The following is a 17,889-nucleotide window of genomic DNA, read 5'->3' as shown; positions in this document are numbered from 1 at the left end:
TTGTTTGAATGCTTTCTGTTTCTCAACTCCGACATTATTATAAGACTTTTATGGGAAGTGCTGTCAAGTCAAAGGACAATTTTGCAAAATATTTTAATATAAATATTTCAGAGACTGTACACATTGCAAAATGGATAAAAGTCACCATATATGTGTTAATACCTTCAATATAAATAATGCATTCTTATCTTTAAAATTAATCAAATCAATATGCATAATTACATATTTTGTTCAAAAGAAAATATTACATTTTTACATTCTGATGCTGTTAGATACTACAAAAAATAACCATAAAAAAGTACTTTTTTTCTTTCTTCTAATGTTTCCTGGAAGTTCAACTCCGTAAGCTACAGACTAGACTGTGTCTTCATGTAAGCTACAGACTAGACTGTGTCTTTGACAAAGAAAAACAGTCACAGCCTCATGGAAAACACTATACTAGGTACATTTAATCAATGGTATTTCAAGAAATTGATTTATCATTACAGGTTTTAGAGCTTAAAGGTGACATTGCTTAGACAACCCTAAAGAGTTGTAGTGAATACTTACCATAAACTAAGTCAATTTCAAGTACTGTTCAAGAAGCATGCAACTATAAGAACGCTAATTGGGGAATCCAGACTCAAAGAAACACAAATTATTTACAAATTATGCAATAAAAGAATTTTAGTTATTTGTTTTGAAATATTACTGGTATTTTTCAAAAATATTTTATTTTCTTATGGTTATATAACTAATTTCTTCCTCCTATTATTTCATTTCTTTCTTAAAAAATGTTTATTATAATTTAACTTCTGGGATATGTATGCAGAAAGTACACAGGTTTGTTACACAAGTATACACGTGTCATGGTGGTCTGCTGCACACATCAACCCATTATCTACATTAGGTATTTCTCCTAATGCTATCCCTTGCCTAGCCTCCACTGCCCAATAGGCCCCAGTGTGTGATGTTCCCCTTCCGGTGTCCATGTGTTCGCATTGTTCAACTCTGACTTATGAGTTGGAAGATGTGGTGTTTGGTTTTCTGTTCTTGTGTTAGTTTGCTGAGAATGATGGTTTCCAGCTTCATCCATGTCCCTGCAAAGGATGTGAACTAATCCTTTTTTATGACTGCATAGCATTCCATGGTGTATATGTGCCGCATTTTCTTTATCCAGCCTATCACTGATGGGCATTTGGGTTCCATTTCTAACCTTCAAATTAGTAAACTGAAATTTTATAAATGAAAATAAAACATTTTAAATGGGATCTAATTGTCACCAAGAATAATAAATCTTCTAATTTTTCATAACAATATAGCTACTTGAATAGAAAAATAAGAACCATGCACTCCATTAATTGTGCAACCAAGCCTCTTCCATGAGATGCAATATTGGAGAAGTTTTTATTCACCTGTAACTGGGTATGAGGAGCTAGAAGTTAAAACCAGGTACTATGAGTGCTCATCTGAGTTTTGGTTCTTATATGTGTGTTTTTCTTTCTGTGTAGTATAGATAGTTGTTAACTTGGTTTCCTTGCAGGTGTGGGGGACTATCAGTGGAGCCTTTTATTTCGTTATCTTGCACCACCTTCTCTGACTTAGATATTTATAATCAATTAAAGGCACAGAATCTGTGAAATTACATGTTAACTTGAAGACCTAGAAAAGGAGAAATGTAAATAATTTCTTTCTAGGCAAACATATAATCTCGAGGTTTCAGTTTTCTTACTCTGTAGAATATTACAGGTTTTTTTGTGTAACCTAGTACTTTCTTTCTAACATTCGTTTCTAAAAGTATGCATTATCTCATCCTCAAATTGTTTTTGAACCCTTACTAATGTTGAAGAAAATATTTGGCATATATTTATTCTGTATTCTTATAGAAGTCATAATTTTGACTTTCTAAACACTATACTTAGACAAGCCTGAAATATCAGGACTTATCATTCAATGATAAATATTGACATTGAAAGTCATTTTTTTCTCTTCCTGAACCAGTTGACTGGGATATCCGATATCCCCAGGACTGCCAGAAATGTTAGCAGACTCAGAATCACCCCTGTTCTTCTGGTTTTATGGTGGCTTACTTAGAATATGTGCCAGCTTCTCTTGAGACATAAACAGAAAAGAAAAGGAAAGAAAAAATACGTGTTTTTATTTATGATAGAAAAATTCATCTATTTCATCAAAGCAAAACAGCTAGTATCTACAAAGCCTAACTGTGTTAGTTTCCCATTGCTGCTGTAAAAAAATTACCACACAATTAGCACAAATTTATTATTTAATAGTTCTGAAGATCAGAAGTCCAACACAGGTCTCACTGTGCTTTCAGGACGTTACAGATGAGTATCTCTTTCCTATCCTTCTCCAGTTTATCAAGGACAAATTTCTTAATTTGTGGTCCCTGTTCTTCATCCTCAAAGCCAGCAACTGTGGATCACTTCTTCTCACATTGCCTCCTTTCTCACATTTTACCTCACTCTCTCTCTTTTGAGGACCCTTGTGATTACATTAGGCATTTCTAGATAACCCTCACGACATATTTGTTTTAAGGTCAGCTGATTAGTAACCATACTTCCATCTGAAACTTTAGTTCCTCTTTTTATGAAACATAACATAACATAACATAACATATATAAATTAACATAATAACATAACATACATATATGCAGATACTAGGGATTAAGATGAGCGTATCTTTGGAGGTGAGGAACATTATTCTGCCTACCATACTAACAAAATATGAGATTGATTTATTAACTTCTACAAAATAAACTTGTCTTAGACATGTATTCCTTGATAAAGCTGACATTTATTCATACACTCATTCTTTCATGTATTCCCTAAGAGACAGTGTGGTATAGTAGAAAAAACTAAGATATAGTAGTCATGAAGAAGGAAAAATAGAGTTTGCATCCAGGCTTATTTCTTACAAGGTATGTAATAGTGGCAAAAGGCTTAGTCTCTTTGAAGCTTTGTTCTCAATTTTTCTTGAGAAAAATGAAGGCAATTAAACTCACCTCTGTGTTGTTCTGAAGACTGGGTGTGATAATTGATAAAAACACCCACCAGGTGCCAAATAAAATTAGTCAACAAATGTTAGCTATTATTATTGTAGCACAGCGCCTGCACTGAATAGATGTTCGGTAAGTGGTGTTTATTCATTTAATTAAATTATTCATATTATTTCAAAAAATTTTATCTCCTGCCATCACTACGCAATACCAAAACATACATAATATATAGCACATGTAATTTATAAAATATTATAATTATATTGTTTGCTATTACTGAGAAAACAGTACTGATGTTTTATTGTAATTGTGACCATTTCTTATTTTATAGACTTAAGAAATTAATCATAGACAGATTAACAAAAATTAGCAGGGTCCTATGAGAAAGTTAAGAAGTGTTAAAATTAAAATCTGCAATTTTCAGACTGCTGAATTCCTTGTGAGTTTAGTGTTTTATTAGGTCTATTGTTAATTTTAAGAAACTGAGTTGCCATGGTATCATGAGTTTAAAATGCTCTATAGTTTTAACACCTCCTACCTTGTACCCATAAATTAACCACAGCAAGGACTTTGCTATTTAGCCAGCACTACCTTTTAACATAAAACCTGCAGACAACTTCTGGTATTATAAACTTACCCATGGAAAGCTAGACCTTCTTTTACATGATAGATAAGTTAAATGTTTAAACATATGTTTGATGGTTTAAGGCATATATACATATAATATTAACATGTTTTAAATTATTATATTTTGATAAAAAATTTATTTTTATTCAATTTCACGATTTATACCTTAAACAATTTAAATTTATACTTTCAAATTTTGACTATATCATGGTTTTTCACCTGTAAGACAGAGCAATAAAATTGTGCTTTTTATAATTGCTTAAAGAAGGTTCTATTGTTTCTAGAAATGCAGTTTCCCTAAAAGTCAATTTCCAATTTCCTAAAAAGTGCTACAACATTTTAATTTTACAATTTTTCATGGGAATAAGCCAGTCCAGAATGAAATATGTTGCATAATCTCACTTATAAATGGAATCTAGAAAATTCAAATATACAGAGACAGAGAACAAAACAGTTGTACTGAGGTGAAAGTAGAGAGGTGAGGGAGGAAGTGGAAAGATGCAGATGAGAGAATACAAAGTGGCAGATATATAAGACAAACAAATCTAGAGACCTAATGCACAACATGCAGACTACAGATAATGAAATTGTGCTGTATATGAGAGTCATGCTAAATGATAGCTGTACTTGCCACATACACAAACAATGGACAACTATGTGGAATGTTGGATACGTTAATTCATTTCACTATAGTGACATTTTTAGTATTTGTATGTGTCTCATAACATGACCTTGTATACCTTAAATATACACAACAGAACTTATTTTAAAAACTAAAATAATTGCTGAATATTTTAAGTGAAATACTTTCAATAATATTGTTTTCTTTAAACAAAGTATGCTTCCACAATTATTTCATCTTTCATAATAAATATACCATGGTTTACCTGAGTGCATTATGATTGGATATAAGTTTTAGAGCTTCTTAAGCTATGTAGAGACATTTTCCTTTGTAGAAAAGTTCCCATTACTGTATTTCACTTGCCTCAAATACGTTTTGATTTATACAAAATGATATTAGACTACTACTCAAATAAACAGTGCTTCAAATTGTCTAATAGCAATTTATTTGACACAAAGCAACTTAGCAGGTACTGTGATCTCAGTTTGCTCATTTATGATATAAAATTTAAAATCAATTTTCTCTATTATCTATAAAAACAAGCCCCTCCACTGTTCCGGAAGGGTGTTTGACACACATATATACACTTAGAAATGGGTATATAAGAAGATTTCTGGAATAGCAAAGACCTGCGTGAATTTCCTCATTCATAAGAGCAATGAAATTGATGGGGAGTTGTCAAAATAATTTTTTAAATTCTAGACGTTAACCAAAAGCTTGCAACAAACTGAGCAATTATTTATTCAAGGAATACCATGGAACCTTTACAAAAACAACAGGATTTTTAGCTTTTTAACTTAGCTTATTCATATTTACCCCCGTCCAGCTCTGCAGCAGTCTTGAACAGAATAGCCTTGTAATTACAGGGGCTGTGAAAAATGGCAGCCTTGTCATTATCCAAAGGTGCATACAGGAGTAGGTTCTCCTCAAAAAATTTAACAATTCTTAAAATACTCAAAGAAGCTAACTATTATTTTCCCATAGAAATGTGCTGTCATAGGCCGGGCGCGGTGGCTCACGCCTGTAATCCCAGCACTTTGGGAGGCCGAGGCGGGCGGATCACAAGGTCAGGAGATCGAGACCACGGTGAAACCCCGTCTCTACTAAAAATACAAAAAATTAGCCGGGCGCGGTGGCGGGCGCCTGTAGTCCCAGCTACTCAGGAGGCTGAGGCAGGAGAATGGCGTAAACCCAGGAGGCGGAGCTTGCAGTGAGCCGAGATCGCGCCACTGCACTCCAGCCTGGGCGACAGAGCGAGACTCCGTCTCAAAAAAAAAAAAAAAAAAAAGAAATGTGCTGTCATGTTTGTCAAAAACAAATTAACTCCAAATATAAGAATGGTGCCTGGAAATTAAATTGCATTGTATTAATCTGTATGCCTATTCTGATGCCACTATCATGGTATCCTGATTATTATAGCTTTATGATGACTTTAAAAAATTAAGAAATGTAAATCCTCTCCAATTTTGTTTTTCTTTTCTTTTTTTAAAATTATTATTATTATTTTATTGATTTATTTATTTATTTTGAGACAGGGTCTCTGTCACCCAGACTGGAGTGCAGCAGTGTGATCTTGGCTCACTGTAGCCCTAACCTCCCAGGCTCAAGTAATCCTCCCACCTCAGCCTGCTAAGTGGATAGAACTACGGGTGGCTAATTTTTTACTTTTTGTAAAGCTTGGCGGGGGGTCTCACTATATTGCCCAGGCTGGTCTTGAACTCCTGGACTCAAGGGAGACTCCCACCTTGGTCTCCAACAGAACTGGGATTACAGATGTGAGCCACCACACCCGGCCTTGTTCTTCTTTTCAACATTGTTTTGGCTACCCTGGGTCGTACAAGTATCCATAGAAATATTAGGGCAAGTTTGTAATTTGCTGCAAAGATGCTAGTTAAGATTTTGATAAAGACAGTGGTTTGACTGTGTCCCCACCCAAATCTCATCTTGAATTGTAGCCCCCAGAATTCTCATATATTGTGGGAGGAACCCCATGGGAGATCATTGATTTGTGGGGGAGGCATCCCCCATCTGTTCTTGTGGTAATGAATAAGTCTCATGAGATCTGATGGTTTTATAAGGGGTTTCTCCTTTCACTTTCCCCTCATTCTGTCTTGTCTGCTTCCATGTGAGACGTGCCTTTCACCTTCCGCCATGACTGTGAGACCTTCCCAGTCACGTGGAACTGTGAGTCCATTAAACATCTTTTTTTATTATAAATTACCTAGTCTTGGGTATGTCTTTATCAGCAGTGTGAAAGTGGACTAATACAGACTGCCTTGAATCTGTTTATCAATTTGGAATGTATTGCCATCTTAAAAATATTAAATCTTCCAATGTATGTATATGAGATGACTTTCCATTATGTAGGTCCTCTTTACATTTTTTCAACAATGTTTTATAGTTTTTAATATACAAATCTCCTGGATTACATTTATCTTTAAGAATTTTACTTTCTTGGATACTACTATAGATGAATTTTTTCTGTAAGTTTATTTTTACATTGTTTATTGCTACTGGGTAAAAATATAATTAGTTTTTGTATAATGACCTCATAGCCTTCAACTATGCTAAACTCATTTATCCATTGTGATGTTTTCATGAATTTGTTTGTATTTTATATAAAGATCAGGTATTTGTATATATACATAGATGGCTTCTTTCTTTCCAATCTAGTTGGATGTTCTTTAATTGTTTCATCTGGGTTGGGCATGGTGGCTCACACCTGTAATTCCAGCACTTTTAGAGGCTGAGGTGAGTAGATCACCTGAGATCAGGAGTTCGAGACCAGCCTGGTCAACATGGCAAAACTGTGTCTACTAAAATACAAAAATTAGCCAGGCTTGGTTGTAGGTGTCTGTAATCCCAGGAGACTGAGGCACAAGAACTTCTTGAACCCAGGAGGTGGAAGTTGCAGAGAGCTGAGATGGCACCACTGCACTCCAGCCTGGATGAGAGAAAGAGACTCTGTCTCAAAAAAAGAAAAAGAACTTATTTTACATCTAATTCATAGACTAAAATTTTCAATATAATGTTGAATACAAGGGGCAAGGGAATTCTTACTTATCATGTTCCTGAACTTAGTCTTTCATCATTAAGTATGATGTTGGCTGTAAGTTTTTTGCATATGCCCATTATCAGGTTGAAGAAATTCCATTTTATTACTAACTTGTTTAATGTATTTTAATAAAGCCAAAGTGAATGTGTTGTCAAATGCATTTTATGGATCCATTTACATGCACATGTAGTTTTTGTTCTTTATATTATTGATAATGTATACTATATTAGGTTGGTGCAAATATAATTGCAGTTTTCACCATTAAAAGTAATGGTGGCCAGATGCGGTGGCTCAAGCCTATAATCCCAGCACTTTGGGAGGCCGAGGCAGGTGGATCGCGAGGTCAGGAGTTTGATACTAGCCTGACCAACAAGGTGAAACCCTACCTCTATTAAAATGCAAAAATTAGCCGGATGTGGTGGTGGGTGCATGTAATCCCAGCTACTCGAGAGGCTGAGGCAGTAGAATCGCTTGAATCCAGGAAGTGGAGGTTGCAGTGAGCCGACATCAAGCCACTGTACTACAGCCTGGGCAATAGTGTGAGACTCTGTCTCAAAAAAAAAAAAAAAAAAAAAAAAAGTAATGGCAAAATCGCAATAACTTTTGCACCAAACTAATACAACCTGACTTTTGGGTGTTACACAAACTTTTCATTTCTAAAATAAATTCCATGTGATAATCGTGTATAATTCTTTTTATATTTTGCTGGATTCAATTTGCTGGGATTTTTTTTACAATTTTTTTCACCCTTTTTTTTATTACTATACTTTAAGTTCTGAGATACATATGCAGAACATGTAGGTTTGTTACATATGTATACACGTACCATGGCGGTTTGCTGCACCGATCAACCCATCATCTACATTATTTATTTCTCTTAATGCTATCCCTCACCTAGCCCCCACCCCTCGATGGGCCCCAGTTTGTGATGATCCCCTCCCAGTGTCCATGTGTTCTCACTGTTCAACTCCCACTTATGAGTGAGAACATACAGTGTTTGGTTTTCTGTTCTTGTGCTGGTTTGCTAAGAATGATGGTTTCCAGTGTCATCCACGTCCCTGCAAAGGACATGAACTCATCCATTTGTATGGCTGCATAGTATTCCATGGTGTGTCTGTGCCACATTTTCTTTATCAAATCTATCATTGACAGCATTAGGGTTGGTTCCAAGTCTTTGCTATTGTGAACAGTACTGCAATAAACATCCGTGTGCATGTGTCTTTATAGTAGAATAATTTATACCTTTGGGTATATACTCAGTAATGAGATTGCTGGGTCAAATGGTATTTCTGTTTCTAGATCCTTGAGGAATTGCCACACTGTCTTCCACAATGGTTGAACTAATTTACACTCCCATCAACAGTGTAAAAGCGTTCCTATTTCTCCACATCCTCTCCAGCATCTGTTTTTTCCTGATTTTTTTTTGATGATTGCCGTTCTAACTGGCATGAGATGGTATCTTATTGTGGTTTTGATTTGCATTTCTCTCATGACCAGTGATGACAAGCTTTTATTCATGTTTGTTGGTCATATAAATGTTTTCTTTTGAGAAGTGCTTGTTTATATCCTCTATCCACTTTTTGATGGGGTTGTTTTTTTTTCTTGTAAATTTGTTTAAGTTCCTTGTAGATTGTGGATATTAGACCTTTGTCAGAGGAGTAGATTGCAAAGATTTTCTCCCATTCTGTAGCCTGCCTGTTCACTCTGATGATAGTTTCTTTTGCTGTGCAGAAGCTCTTTAGTTTAATTAGATCCCATTTGTCAATTTTGACTTTTGTTGCCTTTGCTTTTGGTATTTTATTTATGAAGTCTTTGCCCATGCCTATGTTCTGAATGGTATTACCTAGGTTTTCTTCTAGAGTTTTTATGTTTTTTAGGTCTTACATTTAAGTATTTAATCCGTCTTGAGTTAATTTTTGTATACGTGTAAGGAAGGGGTCCAGTTTCTGTTTTCTCCACATGGCTAGCCAGTTTTCCCATCACCATTTATCAAATAGGGAATCCTTTCTCTGTTGCTTGTTTTTGTCAGATTTGTCAAAGATAAGATGGCTGTAGACATGTGACGTTATTTATGAGGCCTTTGTTCTGTGGCATTCATCTGTATATCTGTTTTAGTACCAGTACCATGCTGTTTTGATCACTGTAACCTTGTAGTATAGTTTGAAGTCAAGTAGCGTGATGCCTCTAGCTTTGTTCTTTTTGCTTAGGATGGTCTTGACTATACAGGCTCTTTTTTGGTTCCATATGAAAGTTAAAGTAGTTTTTTCTAATTCTGTGAAGATACTCAGTGGTAGCTTGATGGAGATAGCATTGAATGTACAAATTACTTTGGGCAATATGGCCATTTTCACAATATTGATTCTTCCTATCCATGAGTATAGAATGTTTTTCCATTTGTTTGTGTCCTCTCTTATTTCTTTGAGCAGTGGTTTGTAGTTCTCCTTGAAGAGGTTCTTCACATCCCTTGTAAGTTTTATTCCTAGGTATTTTATTCTCTTCATAGCAACTCTGAATGGGAGTTCACTCATGATTTGCCTCTCTGTTTGTCTATTATTGGTGTATAGGAATGCTCGTGATTTTTGCACATTGATTTTGTATCCTGAGACTTTGCTGAAGTTGCTTTTCAGCTTGAGGAGATTTTGGGCTGAGACACTGGGGTTTTCTAAATATACACTCATGTCATCTGCAAACAGATAAAATCTGACTTCCCCTCTTCCTATTTGAATACCCTTTATTTCTTTCTCCTGCCTGATTATTCTGGCCAGAACTTCCAATACTATGTTGGAATAGAAATGGTGAGAGAGGGCATCCTTGTCTTGTGCCGGTTTTCAAAGTGAATGGTTCCAACTTTTCCTATTCAGTATGCTATTGCCTGTGGGTTTGTCATAAATAGCTCTTATTATTTTGAAATACGTTCCATCAATACCTAGTTTATTGAGAGTTATTAGCATGAAGGGGTGTTGAATTTTTTCGAAGGTCTTTTCTGCATCTATTGAGATAATTCTGTGGTTTTTGTCATTGGTTCTCTTTACATGATGGATTACTTTTATTGATTTGCATATGTTGAACCAGACTTACATCCCAAGGCTGAAACCGACTTGATCGAGGTGGATAAGCTTTTTGATGTGCTGCTAATTCCGTTTACCAGGATTTTATCGAGGATTTTCGCATCAATGTCCATCAGGGATATTGGCCTGAAATTTTCTGTTTTTGTTGTGTCTTTGCCAGGTTTTGGTATCAGGATGATGCTGGCCTCATAATATGCGTTAGGGAGGAGTCTCTCTTTTTCTGTTGTTTGGAATAGTTTCAGAAGGAATGTTACCAGCTCCTCTTTGTACGTCTGATAGAATTTGTTGTGAATCTGTCTGGTCCTGGGCTTTGGTTGGTTGGTAGGATATTAATTATTGCCTCAATTTCAGAACTTTTTATTGGTCTATTCAGGGATTTGACTTCTTCCTGATTTAGACTTGGGAGATTGTATGTGTTCCGAAATTTATCCATTTCTTCTAGATTTTCTAATTTATATGCACAGAAGTGTTTATAGTATTCTCTGATGGGAGTTTGTATTTCTGTGGGATCAGTGGTGACACCCCCTTTATCATTTTTTTATTATGTCTATTTGATTCTTCTCTCTTTTCTTCTTTATTAGTCTGGCTAGTGGTCTATCTATTTTGCTGATTGTTTAAAAAAATAGCTCTTGGATTTACTGCTTTTTGAATGGTTTTTCATGTCTCTATCTGCTTCAGTTCTCTCTCTGATCTTAGTTATTTTTTGATTTCTGCTAGCTTTTGAATTTGTTTGCTCTTGCTTCTCTAGTTGTTTTAATTGTGGTGTTAGGGTGTTGATTTTAGATCTTTCCTGCTTTCTGATGTGGGCATTTAGTGCTAATAAATTTCCCTCTAAACCCCGCTTTAGCCGTGTCCCAGAGATTCTGGTACATCATGTCTTTGTTCTCATTGGTTTCAAATAACTTATTTATTTTTGCCTTAATTTTGTTATGTACCCAGTACTCATTCAGGAGCAGGTTGTTCAGTTTCCATGTAGTTGTGTGGTTTTGAGTGAGTTTCTTAATCTTGAGTTCTAATTTGATTGCACTGTGGTCTGAGAGACTGCTTGTTATGATTTCTATTCTTTTGCATTTGCTGAGGAGTGTTTTACTTCCAATTATGTGGTCAATTTTAGAATAAGTGCGATGTGGTGATGAGAAGAATGTATATTCTGTTGATTTGAGGTGGAGAGTTCCTTAGTTGTCTATTAGGTCCGCTTGGTACAGAACTGAGTTCAAGTCCTGAATATCCTTGTTAATTTTCTGTCTCATTGATCTGTCTAATATTGATGGGTAGTTTAATAGTTACCAATCCAATCTCTGTAAGAGAAAGTCTCTTCAGATTTTCTGTTTCTTCACGAGTTTTTTTCCAGTAGTTTCTGTCTTTCTGGAAATACATCCCTTTCATTATGTTTTGTTGTTGTTGTTGATGTAGAGTGATTATAATATTGCCTTCTGTAATCCCTTTTGTTTCTCTGATGTCAGTAGTGATACTCCTTCTTTTGTTACTAATTTTGGTAATTTGATATTTCTCTATTGTTCTCTTGTTAGTTTAGCCAAATTTTTGCTAATTTTGTTGATCTTGACAAAAAATGGTCATTGGACTTTGTTGGTCTTCTCTATTGTTATTCGATTCTCTATTTCATATGTTTATACTATCATCTTTAATATCTTCTTCCTTCTGATTGTTTAAGTTCATTTTGCTCTACACGTCCAGACACTTAAAGAAAAAGAGTTATACATATGGTTATACACATGAAATCTTTCCTCTTATTTTTATGCAGAAATTTACAGATACATATTTTCCTCCTATGAGTGCTACAGCTGTAACCTTTCCGTTTTGGTATGTTGTGTCACATTTTCAATTATCACAAGTCCTAAATTTCTTTTTGTTATGGATTTATATTTCCATTATATTTGGTCACAAAATACAGTTGTATAATTTCAAATCTTTTACATTCATTAGCTCTGTTTTATAGCCAACCATATGCTGTCTCTTGGAGACCATTCAATGAAAACTTCAGAAGAGTATATATTGGTTTTAGGGTAGAACATTCTATACAGGTCTGTTAGTGAAGTATTAAAAATAGTATTAACAATGGTACATTGAAATCTTCACTATTATTCCTAAATGGAATATTTCTTCCTGGAATTCAATCAATTATTACATTACGTTTTCTGGAACTTTGTTTTTAAGCAAATGTAAGTTCAATATGTTTATGGTTATTACATTTTCCTCATTTTCCTGATGAATTAACCTTTTAATCATCATAAAAGTCCCATTTATCTTTAATAACATTTTTAAGTCTGTCATTTCAAATGATATTACAGTCATTTCAACTTTCTTATGGCTGTTCTTTGAGTGATATATCTTTTTTCACACTTTCATTCTCTATGTATTTGAATCTACGAAGTGAAAATATATAGTTGCATCATCTTTTTTATCCAGTCTGACAATCTTTGTTGATTAAATTGTTTTCTCCATTCACGTTTTATGTTGTAATTGACTTATTTGCATTTGTCATTTTACTATTTGCTTTAGTATGTCACATCTTTTTTTATTCCTCTATTTCTTCTTTACTGTTTTTTTTTGCCTGAGTATTTTATATGACATATTTTATTTCTTTAATTATTTTAACTATATTTTTAGTTATTTTATTAATAGTTATTATAGGGCTTAGCATATAAAGCAACTCTTCAGAATTAGCTAAAGATTTATACTAACTCAAATTCCACAAAAGACATAGATGTTTTACTTTATATATCTCTATTTTCTCTTACCCTCTTTTTTTGAAAATTTTGTCATGCATATTACATATATGTGTCATAATCCCCAAAATTTAATGTTGTAGTTATTACCTTATATAATTGTATGTATTTTAAAGACACTGAGAGATGGAAGAACAAACATACTATTAGATTTTGTCCTATTAATTTTTTTCAACTTTATTGTCAAATATGTTACATTTTTATTGTCATAAGCTCGATGATTTATTGATATACATATAGTTTTACACGATTGTTTTTTATGTTAAAGAATAAAGAATGCAAAATATTCATTTACATATTTAAATTTGCCCTGAAGAACAGACTTTCATTCTGAAAATTCCCGAACAATTTCTTATAAGGTTGTCTTCTTGCAACAAATTATCTCAGTTTTTATCTGGGAATATCTTTATTTCCCATTCATTTTTGAAAGACAACTTTTGCTGGTATAATATTATTGGTTGGTTTTTATGTTTTCTTTATTTTCTCTTAGTCTTCTGTTTAATTCTTTTCTCACTTGCTCAGGTCTCCATTGTTTATGATGATATTAATAAAACAGCTGTTGATCTTATTGAAGTTACCTTGTGCGTAAGTCATTGTTTCTTGTTGTATTCAAGAATTTCTCCTTGTCTTAGTTTTTTTGACATTCTTTTGTGTGATGTCTTTGGGTATTCATCTCTTTTGTGTTGATCTTACTTCTAGTTTGTTGTGCTCTTGAATGTGTGGATTGATATTTTTCATACAGTTTAGAAGTTTTCAGTTTTAATTGTCTTATTTTTTTTTCTATTTCTTTCTCCTCTCCTTCTGCTATGCCAATTACACATATATTGATGTAGTTAAAGTGTTACACATTTTGTTGAGGCTTTGTTCATTACATTTATTTCTCTTTTCTTTCTGTTATTCAGATTGTATAATAGTTTTTTATCTATATTCAACTTAGTGGATTTTTGACTCCTGCTGGATTGCAGGTACAGTAGGTAATTTTTAAATAAAATTATACTTTTCAATTACAGAATTTTCAGTTCTTTAAAAATAACTTTTTAAAAATTTTTTCTGTTTGATGAAACATTGCCATAAATTCCTTTACTTCTTTATTTTTCCTTTTTTTTTTACTTCTATAAACATGATTGTTCTTTAGTTATTGAACGTATTTATAATAGCTTCTTTGAAGTATTTGTGTAAGTCCAGCACCTATACCCTCTCACAGGCATTTTCCGTTGCTTGAGGTATTTTTTGTTGTGGTAGTGGTGATTTGTTATTGTTTTTGTTTATTGGTTTTTTCCTGTTTATGGCTCACACTTTCTTATTTCTTTGCATATCCATATATACATTTTTCCTGAAATCTGTACATATTAGATAATACATTTTAATACTTCTAGATACTGATTTTCATACATTCAAACTTTATTGTTAACATTTAAAAATGCATTTCCTTTGTAATTTAGCTGGTTTATTTTAGAGAAGGCATATTTTCCCCTGCAGTGTGAAACATCTGATGTATCTTCGCAGAAGATAGTGTTGAACATGTGCACAGTTGCCCTGAGATGACTTGTTAGCAGGGCTCTCTTTGACTTTATTTTTCTCTGATTTCTCCGTTAAGCCATCTTTTTCCACTGATCTTACACACAGCTGTTAGGCTCCACTAATTGCCAGTTTATTGTTCTATTTTTTATCAATGCACTAGGGTATAAATTTTTCCACAGTCTGACCCAATTAAAGTCATCCTACTTTTCAGGAATAATTTTTGAGAATAATCTTTAAAGTTTGCTTTGACTCCAGAAGGTCTCGCCTTAGGAATACCTTTCCCTGGTTCTGTTTGGTAAACTAACAGGACTACAGTTTAGATTATTGCTGTCATGGGACTATCCATATTTTCTTATGTGCTTCTCACAAAAATATCTATTGTTTTTGATATCATCCTAAGGCATAAACTTCCTAACATTCCTCTTCCAATAAAGGCAATACATTTCCAGAAGGCTACTGAGCTCTCAATTCTTACGGCCTTTCTCTTGTCAGAAAAATCTCCAAGCCACTGCTCCTAGACGGGGGGCAGGCATAATGGCCTAGCTTTCTTGAAATGATGTCCCTGTTTCATCAGTAGGGTGCTGAGCAGGGGAGATATTCTGTGGTAATATAGGCTTTCTTTCCCTACGTTGAACTCTACGTTAATGAACAAGCTGTGGCATGAAAATTATTGTTCCGGTTTTCTTGGACTGTCATACCTAGCACAGAAATTCTTACCTACCAGGGAAACTAAGTGGAAAAACAGATCACAATACCTCTCAGCTGCACTATCCTAGAATTTAGCCTTTGCCATGTGCACTGCAGCAGATAATAAGTGTTTGATGTCTGCCCCTTCCAGGAAGTCACTGTAGCCCTTGACTTAGAGCTCAGAGCAGAAGTATCTTCACCTTCTTGACTGTATTCACTTGAAGTTGACTGTCTTTCATGCAGAGCTAGGCAATGGGAAGTGAGTTGTATCTCAATAACACAAGTTCCAACTAACTTATTTTCAGTACATTTTCTTGAATAAATACTGTTTTGTTTGGTGTATACACTAAGGACAGTTTTCAGAGAGTTTTCCTAGTTGGTTTTATCTTTGTCTTTATAATAAGAACAGTTGTGGCCATGTCACTGGAGACCAGGTTCATAGTACTCCTCATTCTGCCATGCAGGAAATCTTTCTAGGGTTTATTTTAGTGTGCTGAGATAATGGTCTGGGCATAACAACTATAATCTGTGATAACTGAGATATATTCTTTAAGTTCATTAATAGATATATATCCAAAACTTATCAACAAACAACTGACCATGCTGGAAACACAGGTTAGTTTACAGAGTCACTAATAATTGTTTATGGTTATGCTCTTTCTAGTTAGTGAGTATATTTTCAGAAAGCTACTTCTTAAGCGAAATTTGAATGCATTACATTGTGCTATTTGAATGTATTACTTAGATTATCATCACTTAAGTTTTTTGTTTCTTTTAAGAATACTGGCAGCCATCTGACTGAAATGGGAGGCAAGTGACAGCTAAGAGAGATATTCTGTAGCTCAAGCCCAAGCATGGACCCAGGAGATCATGTTTCAATACCTTGAAGAGCTTATTTTCAACAGGAACTAACATGCATCTTGTTGCTGTTCAGCTGTAGAATTATAGGGTTAAATTATGTTATGATTTTTGATATTCTATGCTTCGTAGTAATGATTTTCATTTTAAAATTGTTTATTATTACATGCTATTAAAACCACAATAAAATGAAGCAAATAAGTTCAATTAAAGTTTAGTAAGCAGTTCTTTGTTGTTTTTATGGTTAACCCAAAAGGCACTACAAAAAATACAAAAGTTCTTACATTACTGTGCCTTTCTTTTAAAGTTGCAATTCATACCATGCCCATAATTGGTAACCATAGGCAGGCACCTGAAGGTACATAAATATTTACCAAATCACATAATATAGAAAAAGTAAGAAAGGGATCTCTCAACATGACTGAAACTAAAAGCACTTAAAATTAGCCAGGTAAAATGTCCTTTTAGTTTTGCCTTTTCTGTTTGTGGTCGTGCTGAGAATAGTGATATTATATTGACAATAGGCAAAGCACAAATATAAACATTTCTAGAAGACAGATGAATTTATTATTGTGTTATTCCTAGATAAGAATTATCAAACCACACAGGTACACTCAATGATCAGTTTTCTCAATTGATAGAGGTGTTTCATAGACCAATGTCCTTTTCTAATGAAATATTAAATAATAAAAACGAATTGTATTCTATCTACACAGTGATTTTTAATTATCAAAAGGAAAGTACTCTCAGTGCATTTGTGATGTTTACTAATACTATGTTTCTTTATATTTTTATACTCTATAATTGTATATTTGTATTTCTGTATGTTGGGTAAAACAAAATCATTTTATTCTTATGTTAAACTAATGAGAATATATAGCAATATTGAAGAACAAAGTGTGAAGAAAAGAAAAAGAAGGAATAAGGAGAAAATCTGTGAGAGAGAAAAGGAAATGTCAATAGACAAATAAAATTTACTCTAGAATCCTACTTACAATTGCTTAACCACTGTTATTGTTAATTCTATAGACCAAACCTCTTCCACAATGTCAAAATTTGACACTTTGTAAAGATTCTAACTTAATAAGCAATTTATGAACTCCCGAATCTATGTAGTGTTTCTTCTGACAACCACCTATTCTATTTGATTTCTGGTCTTTTGACTTAATTCAAACCTATTCCTGGTTGTATTGAGATTTCTGCCCTATTTTCATGCTCATATTTGCACCAGGCTTTTAACTTATTACAGCTTCTCCCAAATCCCACCTTCATCTGTTTGCTGACTGTTCAGGATTCTGAGTCTTTCTGCCTCATGGACAAAACCCAATGGAAATATAATTTAAATATATGATAACTATTTAAAGGTTTGCTTTCTCATAACTATCTTTAGCTAATATGAATAAAATTTCACATATAAATGATTGTATCTTTGAGAATGTACATGTCACTATTTGACATTTTGAGTCCAAATTCCTAAATTATGCGCAAGGTATCCATTCACTTAAATATGTATATTCACTATTACTATGCAGATTTACTGAAATACAGTTTGTAGTCTAAAATTTGGATAAAATTTAACTTGCAGAAAAATGTGTAGATCCTTTCAAACTTTTAAAACCTTACAGTGGATATTACTATTTATCTCATCTGCCTCAATAAAGAATAGTGAGAAATAAAAATAAAATCCTCAGTCCCCCAACAGACTGAA

The 17,889-nt window shown here is 33.8% G+C and overlaps 1 long non-coding RNA gene across 1 annotated transcript; it reads left to right on the top strand.

Annotated features, from left to right (window-relative positions):
* Positions 1–15,820: 15,820 nt before the first annotated feature.
* LOC135968026 (uncharacterized) lies at positions 15,821–17,171 on the top strand. The gene is made up of 2 exons (XR_010582450.2): positions 15,821–15,938; positions 16,103–17,171. It is a non-coding gene; the product is annotated as an uncharacterized lncRNA (long non-coding RNA).
* Positions 17,172–17,889: the final 718 nt, after the last annotated feature.

The sequence above is a fragment of the Macaca fascicularis genome, chromosome 17 (assembly GCF_037993035.2).
Source record: "Macaca fascicularis isolate 582-1 chromosome 17, T2T-MFA8v1.1".
Classification (NCBI taxonomy): Eukaryota; Metazoa; Chordata; class Mammalia; order Primates; family Cercopithecidae; genus Macaca; species Macaca fascicularis.
The sequence above is the reverse complement of the archived record's forward strand: the minus strand, read 5'-3'. Positions and strand labels throughout refer to the sequence as shown.